The sequence below is a fragment of the Melospiza georgiana genome, chromosome 2 (assembly GCF_028018845.1).
Source record: "Melospiza georgiana isolate bMelGeo1 chromosome 2, bMelGeo1.pri, whole genome shotgun sequence".
NCBI classification, from domain to species: domain Eukaryota; kingdom Metazoa; phylum Chordata; class Aves; order Passeriformes; family Passerellidae; genus Melospiza; species Melospiza georgiana.
This window is the reverse complement of record NC_080431.1, coordinates 60,799,234-60,813,728: the sequence shown is the minus strand read 5'-3', so window position 1 is coordinate 60,813,728 and position 14,495 is coordinate 60,799,234.

Sequence of the window (14,495 nt, the reverse complement as noted above, 5' to 3'; positions counted from 1 at the left end):
ACGCTGTGAACAGCTTCTGTCGCTGTGAGCACCTGCTGGGGCACCTGCTGCATTTCCACATGAAAGGCTGTGCTGGGGCAGACCCGCAGTTGTGCGGTTCAGATACGGCCTCTGCCCGCCCTGCTGTCCACGGCATCCACAGCACGGCGAGCACACAGCTCTGCACTGTCCTCCCAGGACAGCACCGGGTAATGGCTCTGCCCTTGTCACAGGTGTGGAGTACCAAGGAGAGGTGACATAGCCAGGGCATCCTGAAGGACCACCTTTCAGTCTTAAATACTGGTTCTCCATCACAAGTACTGCAAAAAAGTCCCTTTTGCTAAAAGCACACCAGAACTTCAAAGTTTCCCTGATGTATTTGCTCTATTAAAATAAGAAGAGCAGTTTAGAAACTTCATGAAAATTGAGTTCCTTGATAAAGTGATTTGAAGACAGATTGTCCATAACATGGGTCATATGATCTTGAGCAATGCTTTAACTTGTTCACTGCCATGTGACATGTCATTCAGTCCCAAATTTAGGGACAACACTGGTTTGTCAAGTGTCTCTTAGCACAGGATCAACTCAGCGTACCAGCTCAGTGGCCTTGATCATTTACTGGAGCTTCTTTGGTCTAGCATATAGGCTTGCTCACAGAGGCACACAGGCAGGCTGATTCAAAAAAAATGCTACTCTGGCATGACATCAGCTTGTAGAGAATGGTGTCCTGCTCCTCAGCCTGGCCAAGTCCAAAGTCTGACTCATCCTGTGACAGAATGTTGTTTGTCACAAGGTAAAGCCAAAACAATCATGCGAGGCTGTTAGGTGAGAGGGGCTGTTCAGGTCACTTGTTCAGCTGTTAACATTTATTTGAGCAGGGTGAAGAAGGGATTTTAAGCCTGTTGGAACTTCCTTTTGTTCCACAGAGGGACATTGTCCAGAGGCCATTAAGTTTCTTGCCAGATCTAGCTGTGTTGAAGAGCCTGTCACTTACAAAGGAACACAAGTGTCTGGGTGCAGTCCAGGTTGCTGACCCAACTTGTTTTAATGCACAGCTCCTTCAGAACAGCCTTCCCAGAGCCAAAGAGTGGAGCTGTCCATCTGTGTTCTGGAGAGGTCCTCTGCTTCTCTCCTTCCTAGTAACTGTGTTTAAGTTAGGGCTTGAGTTTACAGAGCCAAGTGGCTCCAGCAAAGCTGTGATCTCACCAGTGCTGAAGGCAAAGCTGCAGCCTGAGCTGCTCACCTGGAAGTGCCTTTTTATCTTTGTGCAACAGCTCGAAGAAACAGCTGTTCGTGAATATCTCCCAGTGCTGACACAACATATTCCCCTCAGGCAGGTGCACTGGGAGAGACTTGGCCCTCATTTGTTTCCAGTCTCCCTCACTGCAAGGAGAACTAAAAGCAATAGATATGATTGGGCTTTTAAGATCATACTTAACTGGGTGATGCTTATTCTTTGAAGTTGAGCATTTCCAAATAACACAATACATGGCAAGCTACCTTCCACTGTCCCCTGCCACCAGTATTCACACTGGCCCAAATTTGAGTGGCATGCCCATGAACAGACTTCACAAAGATCACAGGAATGTGGTGGCTGCAGCTCTGCAGTTTGCACTGGTTTGCATTTTATGACATCCTCAATGTGTGAAGAATTGAACATTCTTTTGATGAAGATATTTTGGAAAAACGCTTTGCTGAAATATTTTGCTGAAAACATTTAGTAGTGCTTTACTAAATAATATTGACATGTAAAAGGTAATTTTAATTCCTTCTGAGAAGCTAAGTACTTTTTAAAATTGAGTTGGCTTTAATTTACAGTGCTAACCATCTACTGAGAACCTTAGCCCTCTGCATGTAATTTATGGATTACAGAGTAACATTACTGTACTGTTTGTACTAATGTTCAACTCATGTTTTCAAGGCTGTCTTGAGAACAGTGGTTAACACAAATTTTTAAAAAGGAACATAAAAAGGGAAGAGAAGCACATTTTTGGCAGATAGTTTTATACGAAAAGCAGTTCTGCAGAAATCTTTCATAACCTGTGTCATGCCCATGAGCAGGGCAAACAAAGATGTATGAACGAAGTTCTCCAAATATTGAAGGAGGAAAAAGAGAGTAAGTAATGTAATTCTGCAGAGGCATACCTAAGTTTAGATGTAACTGTAACGGTGTGGGCAACAACATCCCACTGACTTTGTGTTCCTGAAAATGGGGTGCTCTGAACACCTCAGTCACAGCACCAGCACTACTGTTAACATTAGTCTTCATGCCATATGGCACTTTTTACTCTTCTGAAGTGTTGTGTTGAAAATTTGTGCTTGTTTGAATCCTCAAGCATATCTAAGGCATCAGGATATATTTATTTTTTCTGAATAAGAAAATCTTAACAGAACTGGGGTTCTTGCTGGCATCTTGTCTCACACACCACATAACAGCAACCATTTCTAAATAGTGTGGTTTATTTAGTAGTTTTGCTTTTCAGTTACCTACCTCTCGTACTTGTGTATTTGCAAGTCCTCCTTGTTCATCCCTGGTTATTTCATATGTCAGATTTAGTTATCTCCATTGAAAGGCCTTCACACTGGTGGCTTTTCTGTTTAGATGACTCAGTGGCAAAGAATTTAGCGGCTCCCTTTGGGCTGTGTTCAGGTGTAGCTTGTGCAGAGAGCCTGCTGTGGCTTTGCCCAGTCCTAAACAAAGCTACAAGGGTTACTAGATCTGCCGTGACTTGTTTTCAGACTACTTGAGGATTTGAAATTTAGTGCAGCTTCTTGGTTCTGTTTGAGGTGACTTGGTCTTTTGTTTTCCTTCCTGTTTTGCTTTCAATCGCATTTATGTACTGGGCATGTGATCGCTCTTCACTGTAGATAGCTGATGTAAGTTGTTTTCGTCGGGCCGCGTTGCTTCATACGGAATTTCTAGTGAGCCATTTCCCAGCTCCAGTCCAGCACCTCAGACGTGCTTTGGGAGATAACTGGTGGCGCCGGTAGTGCTGTGCTGCTGCCCCTCCCTGTCCCTGCCTGGGCAGCAGCGGTGCCTTGGCAGGCCACGATCAGCAGCAGCAGCAGCGGCGCGCTGCAGATATTCGCGGCCGCCGTGACTCAGCAAAGCGCTCCTCGCCTCGGGCTGCGGCTCACCTCACCCTTGGCAGAAGCGGACAGAGGCATGCTTCTGCCTAACAGCGTCTTTTAATGTGAAACAGCAGGTTTCTTTCCTTCTTTCAATTTTCGTCTGTTTAATGTAAACAGCTCCTTAACGGGGAACTGAAAGTAGGCAGCGAGGCAGAGCTGGACTGCCTGCCTCTGAGTCACATGCTGCTCTGTTGCAGGAGGCTGTTAAATTTCATCTGCTCTTAAAATCTTGCTAGAGCAAAGTTCTTTCTCCGTTTGTTAAATGAAAGTGCTTTTCATTCCTAGTAAGTTGTTGGGACTGTTGGCTGCGTTCCCTTTTCGGAGATAAGGACATCCACCATTGCCCTCCTGAGAAGCAGCAGCTCTTTGAGGAACTTCACAAAGACCAGTGAGCAGAATGCAGTGTGTTTAGGATACAAGTATTTAAGCTGAGTATCATCAGGAAGGTGGTGACAGATGATGAGCTGCTCTCATCCTGCAAAGTCACTGAGAGATTTGCTGCTGTTCTCCCAGAGGATTGTGCATCAGGTTTGAGCCTGAGCAGTCCAGCTGAACTCTTGAGATCGGTGACAAAGTCTTCATCACCTGAAGGAGTTTGAAATAGGGTGAGACTGTGTCTACCCCAGACAGTAATTCCATGTGCTTTTTTCAGTTTTAGATTCTCAGGGGAAAAAGAAAATGTTTTCAAGGATGAGCCTGTGAAAGGTTTCAGAGGAAGAAGTACTTCAGTCTGCTTAGCTGTGGTTTAGGTGGTAATGGCATTTTTCCTCCACCAATTGACCATCAAAACTATTCTTGACATTCAAAGCAGCAGGGGACATGGTTACCAGTCCTTATTCCTATCCATCCAAAAATACCCAAATACACCCTTACCCAGGTTTTCCAAACATCTGCCCAGATCTGTTCAGGAAGATCTGCAAAGTGATGTTCAATATGCCCTGTTTCTTGAAGTGGAATAATTCGTTCCCTGGTTTGATTCTGTTGTATATTTGTGCACATAAACATCACTGGGTATTTATCCCAATCATGCCTTTTTTTTTTTTTTTTTTTTTTTTTTTTTTTTTTTTTTTTTTTTAATAATAGTTGCAGCAGTAGGTCTCCTGGTGGTCTCTAAGATGTCATAGAACAGCAGCAGAAAATTTCCTGGGTTATTTCCTGGGTTCATTCAGATTATGAAAAAACCTGAAGCAGATTTGTCACTTGTTTTCAGACAAGTGTCTTGCAAGATTTCTTATACAGGAAGATGGGGCAATATTGCTGAAAATAATATAGCACTTCAATCCAGCTTTAGGCATCATTATAAAATAATTTCTTCTACAATACTTTTGAATGCTATTTATTGCTCCTACAAGGAAAGCAAATAATAAAACAACTCCACTGCTTTGGAATTTGGAGCCCATAAAGGGGAGGTATTGAGTTGAGCCATTTGAATGATAAGAGTGAATTCTCAGGTTAAGCACCTTAAACAGGTCCTTCTGGGACCTGTTAAACCCAATAACCTAACCATGACAGATGACATTCCTGGTTGAAGAAGTTCCTGAACTGATGATTCCTGGAACGGGGGAAGATATCCTGAGAACAGTCAGCAGATGTACTTGTTCTTTAACCTGTTTTCTGTGCATCTGTTATTTGCCTCTGCCAGAGAAGGGAATTTGAAGTAGATGGACTTTTGTCAACTCAATGTGGCCATACTTATTTCAGAAGGACTGCAGTGCTGATAGAAGTATAGAGCTAGCATTTTGAAGAGATTTCATAAAAACTGGGAGCATAAAAATGGGAGCATACAAGGCAAAGGCTGTACAAATTAACAAAAAGGAGAAGCGGCTCAAATAAATTTGCATGAAGATACAAACTTTGGGCTATAACATGTACAGTTAGTTACAGGCAGTTTTGCCCTGAATTATTCACCTGTATAAATGTATGAGTTTGCATAACATCCTGGAAAAAAATTTTATTTTTTGCATGGGCCAGGGGATAGTTGTTTTTTCTATGAGAAGGTACGAGTCATTTCAGATAGCTTTGAAAGTGAGCTGAGCCTGATCAGGAGTTTAAATCTTGCTAAGCTTTAAGCTTACCTTGCTGCTGTGAACAGCAAGTTTTGCCTTCTGTCTATTCAAAAAGTAGGTTTGTGCTGGGGAAATGGGAAACCAGTTATCAAGGGGTTTTGCATAACAAAATTGATTGTGACAGAGTGCCTTACAGACACTGAACCTCCTGTTCATAACTATGCTGTCTGCTTTCCCTGACTGTGTTTATATGGCATGCCCATGGCTGCTAAAACTGCTTAATGGGAAAAAGAACAACTAATAAAGCACTTAAGGACTTAATTGCAAAATTAATTTGGCAAACAGAAAAAGAACTGCCCGACTCTCAGAGATCTTTTTTCTTTTTCTTTTCTTCTCTGCTGCTGATTCTCATTGACTATGTTGTGATGGTTTTCCTCTTTGACACTCCAAATTCCCTGGTACCCTGTGCCCTCTTTTTGGTGCATCTTATGCCCAGCTTCTTACATCCCCTCAGCCTCTTTGACTGAGGCCTTGTGATGGAGGAGGGAGCTCCTTGGGAGCTTTTGTCTCCCTGGCATGCCTGAGGCCTGGGAATATCTACTGTTATTTCCATGCCTTATTCCCCAGCACTGACACCTCAAAGAAGCAGCTGGGCCTTCTTCCAGAATTGTTTCCAGCAGATGTCAGGTGAGTGAAGCTTGGAAGCATGGAAAAGAGCTGGAAACCAAAAAGCCATGCTGTCACCAGCAGATCAAGCTGCTCTCCATGAAACCAGACAGTGTCCTTAGCTCCCCTATCATTTTACACTGTTCTTACTCTCTGCCTGTCCTGCTCCATCCACACCCATTTCAACACCTGCAATCCAGGCTCTGAGTTGAAGTGATTATGCCTTCTCACAGCTTTTCTTTTTGAACTTGAATAAGCTCTCTTTATTCTATATTGACAAGAAAACCCTTTATAAGTATAATATTTTGAGCCTGAACTTGCATACATTCTCCAGGGCAACATGAGAAAACTTCCTCTTTCAAAACGAAACATTTCTGTTGTTTTTGAAACAAAACCACATTAACAAAGACATCACTAAATATCATCAGTAATTCAAATAGATTCATAGAATAGATTTACAATAAAACATACTGTATTCAAGTGTAAATAACGTTTACCTGGGAAAAGCCAGACATGTGAAACAGTGAGTACTTGAAATACCCTCTTTTCCTCTTTTCCCCCTCTTCTTTTGTTCTAAACTTTCTGAAGACTGGACTGACATCCCAATACTGTTGTTTTATAAAAAACATTTTGAGAGATAAATGAAGAAAATAGAATATTTCATTTAGAAATAGAAAATAGATATTTCATTTAGAAATATCACAGCTTGAAGTTTGTTCTTTCTATTTCAAATTTCTGACTGTGGCTTTTGCTTAGTTTTTACAAGACTGAACTGGTAGACAGCCCCCCTTTGTTGCTTGTCTTTGTGTTTCTTGAGGAGCTGGCACTCCTCTGGGGCTCCAGAAGAGCTCTGTCAGTGCAGGAGGCACCAGTCTCGTGTCTACAACCAACCCACCTGTAAGCTTGAGCTCATGAGATAGTGACAGGTGAGTTGTGTTTCTTTGGCTTGGTTTTTTGGCATGTTTAGAAGATATCAACAACAAATATAACTATTTAAAAGTCTTTACTTATTTACATGTGAATCAATGAGAGATTGATTTGTGGTATCTCCACGCTCAGCTATTTTTTATTTTCTGAACAAGAGTAACACTTCTGACAGTCACTCAGGCCTTAGTTTAATAAAAGAGGAAATCAAATTTTAGCATGCCTCATCCCAATCCAAACCACTAATGCTACTTTAAATTGATAAGATTTATGGCAGATCAGATAGTGTCTGACCAAACCACTCCAATGCTTTGCCTGCATGGCCACAGGCCACGTTCCTTTGCCCTGTAAGTTAAATACTGCTTTTTTTTCCCATGATGTGACAGCAAGGCTGGTGGTTAAAAGTACTGAAACTTTTCATTAAACTGAACCTTCACTGGCTGTTACACTGAGGTCCTCTCTGGAACTTGTTCTTTGTTGCTGTGAGCAAGTTCAGCTCATGTTTGCAGGAGATCTGACATGTTTGCTGTTGCAGTGTCATTTGCACTTTTCATTTATTTTGGTTATATGCAAAGCACAGGCAATGCTGTATGGTGTTTGCTGTCTGCTTGTCACAGCCTGGGTGAAGAGAGGTAAAAAGTGGTTAAGATGGGGCTGGGTTGTCTGGGGGTTCCCATTTTTCTTCTCCCCAAGGTTTTCCCTGGGTGTGTGGTATAGATTAGATACCTCATTTTGGGATGATTGAGGGGAGGTGAGATTCATCCTCATTCTTGCATCTTCTGAAGAAAATTTGGTACCAGTATTTTAACTAATTTGCAGTATATCTGATTATTCTTTCTTAGTAATATTGGTACTATTTACCTGTCTTTGAAAAGCTGCTGAAATTAATGTAGCCTCAAGCATTCTTTAATTTAAGGTAGCAAAGTACAAATTTTCAATAAGTAAGCATCCTGAAATTACTGGTTAAAGACTGATTTAATTCTCCATCTTAGTGCAATTCTTCAGTCTAACTCAAATACAATTTCACAGTTCGTTCATGCTGAACTAAACATAAAATATTTTATACTTTTTTTGTGAAATCACCTCAGACTCTTACACATCCATGATACTAATTGCCTATTTAATGAGCACAACTGAAGAAATGGGTGTACTTACAGAGGTCAGGGAACACTGTATGAGAGAGGAAATTATACTATTCCTAAAATTTCAAGAGTGGACTTTTTCTAGTAGAAAACTCAGCCCAATTTCAGAAGTGGATGATATGAAATCCCATAGTAAATGGTGGAAATTTATAATAAAATCTAAAGAATCATGCCTACTACCATACAGGAGAGTGAAGTTCTGAATTTTCTTTTTTTGATTGCTTCCATTTCAGTGGCCAGATTTCTTGCATGAAGCAGGTTTTAAGAGGATGCAGGGAGGGTCAAAATGCTGAGGATAGCTCCAGCAAATTTAAAGGGAAGCATATGAGATAGAGGTTCCTCTGCTGCCTCCCCTCTCCTCCCGTCCCACACCAATCTTCTAATGAATGATGAAAGTCTGTTGAATAGTAACACTATATTTTTGACCAGCATGTGGGAGAAAAAAATTTGTTAAAATGCAGTAAAAATTCTCTCCAAAGATGAATTTACATTAGAAAAAATATTATCAAGGTGGAATTTCTAGATCTGTAAGTCCTATTAAAAAAAAAAAAAAAAGAAAAAAGGACAGACTTTGTGATATTTCATGGATGTTAGCAATAATACCTGTGCAACAACTGTATCATCACTGCACATAATGGAAAGAACACAATGGATGCAGATTAGGACACAAGCATAGCCAGTATAATACATGATTGCGTTCTGTAGTGATAAAGAAATTTAGAAAGACAAAGTGAGTAGCTGTTGCTTGTTGATGATATATTGTTCCTTCCCCTTTATAATGGACATAGTGTAGAAATATCTCAGCAGAATGATGAGGCTGCAGGTAGAAGACAATTGCAATTACTTCAGAAAGGTGAAAAGTAACAGATGTTTTTAAAACTCCAGGGAGCACATTTGATGGAGGCAGCTGCAGCATTGTCATATTAATGTCTATCAGTAAGACAATCCTCTGTATGATAAGAAGTCATGAGAAAATAAGCTGTCATCCTCAGTGTTGTGACCCTGCCAGCATCATCAGAGCAAGCCTGTCTTAACTGATGAGTCCCATCAGCTAGACAACAAAACTGAAATCAAGTAATTGTAAAAATAATTATTCCCTAAAGCAATTTTTTCCCCTGAATATCAACCATTCCTTCAGCTAGCAAAAGCTGACAGTCTTTATTTCCTGGTTATATTTGTAATTTCTTATTTTCCAGAATATTGTCTATAGAAGTTTTTCCCTGCAGATGAAAGTTCATACAATGTTAAGTTTGATCAAATTTGCTCCAATTTGCATGATAGCAGTAACAAATCATAGCTTTCACCCATGACTGCACTGTAAATTTCTGCACAATAAATCTTCCTCTCTCACGTGTTTTTCATGCTGATGAACCTTCCTCAATGTTATGCAATATCACACAATCTGTAAAATGGCTACTAGGGAGCCCTGGTTATCATTCCAGTAATTTCTTATGTGAGACTGGGATGGGAATATCTGGCAATATTTGATTTTGCAGCTATCACAGTATTCCTATCTTGCCTATCTTCTTGAGGCTGTTGTTATTGTCTGGAGTCATCTGCAGGCAGTCTGGTACTGCTTGCTAGTAGACAGCTCTGGGAATTTTCTTGCCTTTCATGCTTTGAAGCTTTGCTTGAGAAAGCTCTGCTTTCATCCATTTTCCCCCCTTAAAGCTGTTGTCAGCTATCCTTTGCTGTTCTTTGGTTTGATGGTAAAGTGCAAAGGAATGCTGGAGTCTTATCTTCCCTTGACTGGAATGCAGTCCTAACAAGCTGGAAGTGATGTATTCCCATTAAAATCTCATTGTATCCTCTGTTGCCTGGCTTTGCTGATGCTTAGCACTACCAAGGCAGTGGTACTGTGCAGGACTCCTCACTGCACAGAACTCTGTGTGTCTTTCTAACACTGACCTTGAGCACTTCTCTAGTGGAAGATGTAATGAAGAGACGCCCAGCTGCTGAGCCCCTTAAACAGGGTAAGGTGGATTGTACCAAAATATCTGTGTACAGGAAGAAGAGTTTCTTCACCTTTTGACCCACATATCTTTTGTGCCCTCTGTGCATCTTCTGGATCCAGCTGCAGCCTCTGCAGTGGAGATTAATGATACAAAGGTAAGGAAACTACAAACCAGACCCTGCAGGGCCCACAAAACAAGGCACAAGGCCAGCATCAGGGACACCATGATAATCCTGCTATTATCTGCACCTAGTCATTGGGTATTGGTTGGCCATCACTGCCTCTCATCTCCCTGTGATTTACAGGAGCCTGTCCCCTTCTGTTGTATGTGTACAGGGAATGTATTCACAGATGTCTGAGTGCAGCAATACATACTGCTCATTAATGCCACTAGCCATTTGCTTCCCAAAAAATCCCTGCCAACTTTCAGTAGGAAAAAAGTCTAGCTACAAATGAGGGCTGGCATTGCCGAATGATCTGAGATCTGCTGTCAGCTTTGCCAGACTTTTGCTGTTAAATAGTGGGAAAACCAAGTAGGTTAGTAGTTTATATTTTAATTTTAAATTATGTTGATAGCTAGTATTTTCCATTGTGGCTGTTTGAGGTCAGATGCATCTGAAAATGGCTGGTGTGTGTGTAGATCCCTTTGGCTTGATAGTTGGTGTTCATCAGCCCTGTGAATCTGGATGGTCTTATGCTTTTCAGTGCAGACATCAGAAGTTTCTTCTGATCACATCCTTTCTATTTTGGGATTTTCCCATGACTAATGTGAATGGAGTGATATTCTTCTGCACCACCAGGTGCAAGTTCAATGTCACCAAATAGATTAAGAACATAAAACTGCCACCAAAAGTGCTGGGGAATTATGCAAGGGGATAATGTCCTTTAATGACAAGGTTCAATTAATGGGAGATTTTTAGCTGTCAAGTCATAAAGAGAAAATTATAGTCTCATTTCTCTATAATTGATAGAGAACAAATTTCCTTGTTTTATAATCTCTGGTTTGTGAGTAATTGTTTTATTTCTGCATACCAAGTCAGTTATTGTGGGATTATCGTCTTCTATGATGTGGATTGCAGCCACAGTTTAAAAGTTTCCTTTTAAAGGAAACTATAATGTCCTAATCTATTTTTTTGGCATTATATCATTTATAGACAAAATGAACAGGATCAAACTACAGTTGAAGAATCATGGCATTTTTAGCTAAGGAAACGTTCCTGATGAAAACATAGATTTTATTAGTGATACTACAATTAAATGAGCCATTATCAACTTCCTACAGATCTCCTAAGAGCAGCTCTCTTTCATTCTGGAGCCCAAATTACGGAAGCAATCTTCATAAAGGCCACTTCCCCAGCTATAGCGCCTGCTGTGATATGATTCATGCCTTTTGTCTTCTACTTGGAATTTGGGGATGTTTATGAAGGACTGTTATAAATACTGCATCTAATTCCTCTTTTCACAAGATGCTTTATTCACAAGAAAAAAATAAAAAGAAAGAAAGAAAATCGCATCACATGTGTACGTCACATCATTTCCATTCCCACTGCCATCTGGCACTGTTCTTGTTGCCTCCTTCATATCCACATTGAAAGGATGTGAGGCCAGTGCCAGGCAGACTCTGGAGCACACGTTTCAGCACTACAGCTGGGAGTTTAATGGGGCACAGGCACCTTTGAGACAGTGAGTCTGTGTAAATGGGCGTTTGAAGGCTGGAGCTGGAGACTTAGTTCTTGGGAGCAGAAGTAATGCATAAGAACCCCATTCTCCATGCTGTGTATCACTAGTGATCTAACACACAAGTTATGAAAGTGAGCAGATTAAATATCTCAGCTGTTCTTATACTGCTCAGGCTTTCATTTTCCATAGTGAAGCAGTGGTATCATAGGTACCTGGAAAGTACCTGGCTGTTGATTTACCCTAAAGTGTTGTCTAAAAATACATGTCAGTTCTTTGGGCATGGCAACTTCTTTGAGACAGCAACTGTAACTGCAGCAGGATCCTTTTTCAAAGAAGAGAGAGATTTTCGAGGCTAAAAAATGATCAGCAGGATGATCAGTGCAGACCCACTGCACTCATTTTCCCTCCTTAAGGTGAAGGGTGATGATGATGGTTGCATTCATATTCAAGCAGTCTATTTATGTGAACCATTATGCTAATAAGTGACAAAATTATTGGTTATGAAATTCAGATGGGCTTCCAAATACAAGACAAGTGCGGCCTTGTGACAGGGGAAAGGGAGGAATTTAGGAGTCAGGGATTTCTGTGCAAAATACTTATCTGAAAAGCTAGAGAAGTAATTTGGCCATAGGTTCAGAGAACTGATCTTTTTATAAAGTATACCTAGTTATGGGTTACACTGCTATCATCATTCCTCTCTGTCTGTCCTAGAATCGATGCCACCCTGACTTCTAGCAGTTGTGACAGGACTGGACATGCAAAAATAGTTGTCAGCAGACACATCCAGTCCTTCATGGTCTGCATTTGCTGCCTGAGCTTCTGCCTCCCTTGCTGGGCCTGGGGCTCTGTAGCATTGGCTTGGGAAGGCAGTTCAGCCAGACCAGACAGCTCCTGCCCAATGGCTTTGAGGAGTGCACATGAGGGACCAGAACCTGGAAGCAGGTGTTTAGGGGACCCAATACCTGCCTCAGCATCGTGAGCAGAGCCCAGCTCAGAATCACTGTGGGGTGCTCACTGTCTGGAAGCTCAGTGTTTGCCTGCTCCCGAGGACTGAAGCTTGTTTAAGTTAGAAATCTGAAACAGCATCTCTAGAGCCTGCAGGCCAATGAGCCCCAGCAAACAGAGATGTGGATGGAGCAGAAAAGTGAAGCAGTTTGTGGTGTTTTGGTTTTTTGTTTTGTGGTTATTTTATCCTCCAGCTGAATAAAGGATAAGGTGGATTATTACACATCCTATTTTGTGGTCTGGCATTAAATCATTAAAGCGATTTATATTTGGGAAGAGTCATTTTTAATCAGCTGGGTACAAATTACCCAAACTGCAATAAACAAAACAAAACTCATGAGTAATTCATATTTAGTGAGTCAAAGGCTCAATTCTCATTTCAGTAGCTTTGTTCTCTGCCCTGAAATCCCAAAGAAGGACACAAAGCCCAGTGGTGGTTCTGGGATTCCTCTATCTGCTGTGTCAATTATGGAGATTGATACATCAGATACTACAGATACTACAGGAGAAGCAAAGGCTACATAATTCCAGGAAAACAAAATGTAGCAAATGTGTTACAGTGGGTTGCATGGCCTTAGCATCCTTAAGGCAGCACTTGTGATTATCAACTATAAATGAAAAATAAATGGAATTAATTGCACTTCAGGAAGTACTTCTGGAGAGCTCACCACGTTCAGCTTCTTTGGGTGTGGGCTCCCCAGATGAACAATACCAGATTTTGAGTGCTGCTCTGACAGTGGCCATGTGGCATCTCAGGACAGGAGCTGCTATCATGGGGAGTGAAACCCTGCCCGACAGCACCTGGCATTTGCCACTGATCATGAAGGGAGTGCTGAGGACTGATTTAAAGTGGAGTCCTGTTTCTAGAGGGCTGGAGTTTGGCTGATAGGTTGGGCAATCATAGAACAAATTTTCTGTTCATCAGCACTGACGTGATCAGGAAGAGTAAAATCTGTCTAATCCATTCCATTTTCATCCCTGAACCTTCCTGGCAGTAATAGCTTCCCGTAAACTGGATAATATAATTCTTATGCAAAACCAACTCCTGACCTCTCTTTATGCTGCAGGAGTTATGCAGCTTGATACACTCATTCCCCTCTCCAAAATGACTTTGAAGCACTAAGGCATATAGTTTCAAATAGGATAGGAAAGCTGAGAGCTCCCACTGGTAAAATAAAGAGAGCTGAATACAGACTCCTCCTCTGAATTGCTTTTAAGAGCTGTGCTTTCCCCTGGTTTATGAAGGGAAAAGAGTGGCTTTAAATGCAGCTGATGCAACACTGCCTCCCTCTGCTGCATCCCGTTCCTCTGATGCCTCAGCCATGCTTCTGCCAGCACAAGCCCACTGCTGCTCCAGTGGGAAAGCAGTGGGCACCACAGATAAATGCTGGGACTTTTCTCATTTTGTTTTCCATGCTGTTGATTCTACATGCCCACATGGATAGATCTAGGTCCTTGTGCTGGGCAGTCCTCAGAGCAGGAGCTGAAACTTCCATCTCCCTTTGTGGAGAGGAAGTTACAATGAAGATATTCCAATTAAAAATCTTCAAATGACAGTACAAGACAGAGTTTCTTCTTTGGTTTTTTTTCTTAATCAGAGGAGCATTCTCTCTTCTAGGAGTGCACATGCACAGAGCAGCTCCACACTGCCAACAATAAATAGAAATCGACTAGGTCACATATTGTACATTTGTTTTTCACCTCAAATAGCCTTAAATTCACCTTAAATATAAGTAAGTGTTTCATAGACTTCCATGCAAAAGAATATATGTATACTGTATATACATATATGTATATTTATATATATACAATATACCAATATACATATACATATATATATATGTGTATGTATGTATGTATGTATGTATATGTATATTTTAAATGTATATGTACATTTTAAAATATATCTTTGCCACCATCCCACCAAAGCAGAGGCTGAGAGCAAAGCAGAGGGTGAGAGGAAGCACTCTCCTGTACCAGTTGATTGCTGAAAAGGCTGTTCTTGTC